This window comes from Triticum dicoccoides, chromosome 7A (genome assembly GCF_002162155.2).
Source record: "Triticum dicoccoides isolate Atlit2015 ecotype Zavitan chromosome 7A, WEW_v2.0, whole genome shotgun sequence".
Classification (NCBI taxonomy): Eukaryota; Viridiplantae; Streptophyta; class Magnoliopsida; order Poales; family Poaceae; genus Triticum; species Triticum dicoccoides.
Window position 1 is genome coordinate 9,853,033 of NC_041392.1, and position 2,422 is coordinate 9,855,454.

Genomic DNA, 2,422 nt, shown 5'->3' on the forward strand with positions numbered 1-2,422 from the left:
CAAATATATTTGAATGGCCATATATGCTTAGATCTTTCCCCAACACATGATGCTTGCCAACTAAAGAGCAGGTTGGAATGAGAAGGAATACTACTGACTCTTGCATAAAAGTAAAGGATAGACCCTTCACAGAGGGAAGCAGGGATTTGTAGAGGTGACAGAGCTCGAAGCAAAAACAGAGATGAAACTAATTTTGAGAGGTATGCTTTCATTGTCAACATAACGACCAAGAGTTCCCAATATCTTCCATACAACATACATTATAGGCGGTTCCCAAACAGAAAGGTAAAGATTTTACTCCCCCCTCCACCAACAATCATCAATCCATGGCTTGCCCAAAACAACGGGTGTCTCCAACTAACATCAATCCTGGGGCCGTTTTGTTTGCAATTATTTTTGATTTGATTTCGATCTTTTGATCATGGGACTGGGCATCCCAGTTACCAGCCATTTTTCTCGTGAATGATGAGCGGAGTCCACTCATCTTGAGAATAACCCACCTAGCATGGAAGATACTGACAGCCCCTAGTCGCTACATGAGCGATTCGGGCATACAAAGCAGATTATTATTTGAAGGTTTAGAGTTTGGCACATGCAAATTTACTTGGAATTGCAGGTAAATGCCGCATATAGGTAGATATGGTGGACACTCATGGAAGAAACTTGGTTCAAGGAATTTGGATGCACAAGCAGTATTCCCTCTTAGTACAGAAATTTTAGCTAGCAAAGGATTCTAAATAGCAAGCACCACATGTTAGAGGATCCATAACAATATAACTTCTATACAAATATACCCAAGCATAACTCATTATGTTGTCTTCCTTGTCCAACTTCAACTAAATTTCTCAGGTTTGAAAATAATTAATGGGGATCACAATCAGAGAAGATGTCCAAGATAGTATATTTATATGTGAAATCTCTCTTCCTTCAATATTCTTTCATGAATTGTTCAAGTGACCAATACAATGTTTCCTAACCTTCAATAAATTTACCACCTCTACTTCTTATTTGCAAAATCATTACTCCCCATGGGAAAGGCATATGAAACATATATAATTTCAGATTTATGACATTCAATTCATTCAACCATTTATTCATAGGATATAAGTGAAGCACACGAGTAAATGACAAACTACTCCAAAAAGATATAAGTGAAGATCATGAGTAGTTAAAAAATTATTTAGCTATGTGAAGACTCTCCCATTTAATAATTTCAGATCTTGGTATTTTATTCCAACAGCAAGAAAAACAAAACGAAATTTCAAGTATAGAAAACATCACATGAAGAAGCAAAAATTAGGATCAACCGAAACTAACCGATAGTTGTTGAAGAAGAAAGGTGGGATGCCAACTGGGGCATCCCCAAGCTTAGACGCTTGAGACTTCTTGAAATATTATCTTCAGATGCCTTGGGCATCCCCAAGCTTGATCTTTTGTGTCTCCTTAATTCCTCTCATATCACGGTCTCCCTAAATCTCAAAAGCTTCATCCACACAAAACTCAACAAGGACTCGTGAGATAAGTTAGTATAAACCAATGTAAAAAGCCTTATCATACTCTACTGTAGAAAATCACTAAAATTATTATTCAACATTGCATACTAAATGCCCCTGCATATTTACTAGTCCTATCCTCGAATAGAATCATTAAACAAGCAAACATATGCAAACAATGCAAACATAACAGCAATCTGTCAAAACAGTACAGTCTATAAAGAATGCAAGATTCATCCTACTTCCCTAACTCCAAAAATTATGAAAGAAAATTCCTACTATAGTAAATTTATCAGAGCTTATTATGCAAAAGGATTCAACATTTTATCACATTCTGACTTTTCTAGGGAATTTTTGCAACAGCGGTAAACTTTCTGTTTTGAAACAGCAACTGTATACTTGCAAAATAAGCATGGTAAAAGCTATCCTTGACATTTTTATTGAAAATAAAGATGCAAAACATTATTCTAAATAACACCAAGCAAATACTAACAAAATAGAATGACGCTCCAAGCAAAACACATATCATGTGGTGAATAAAAATATAGCAGGGAACACACTAGCAGAGAGCAAGTCGTGCAGTAGCACCGCGAGCGAGGGCTAAAGCAGCAACTCCTGTAGCTGCTGGAGGTCGTGCAGCAGCAGTAGCAGCGCAAGCGAGAGCAATAGCAGAGCAGCGGCATGAACGAAAGGAGGAGCAGTGCAGCAGCGCGACCGACAGCAAGAACAGAGCTGCAGCGCGAGCGAGAGACGGAGCAGCTGCAGCTAGTGCCGTTGTGGAAGTCGCCGCCGAGGAAGCAACGACATGGGGGAGAGACGCCATGGATGATGTGGCCAGCGATGGCGCCGTCGATGGAGACACGCCATGTCTGCTCGGTATCGAGCACCGGCAGCCCCGTGAGATCGAATAAAAGATAAAATGCAGTGGT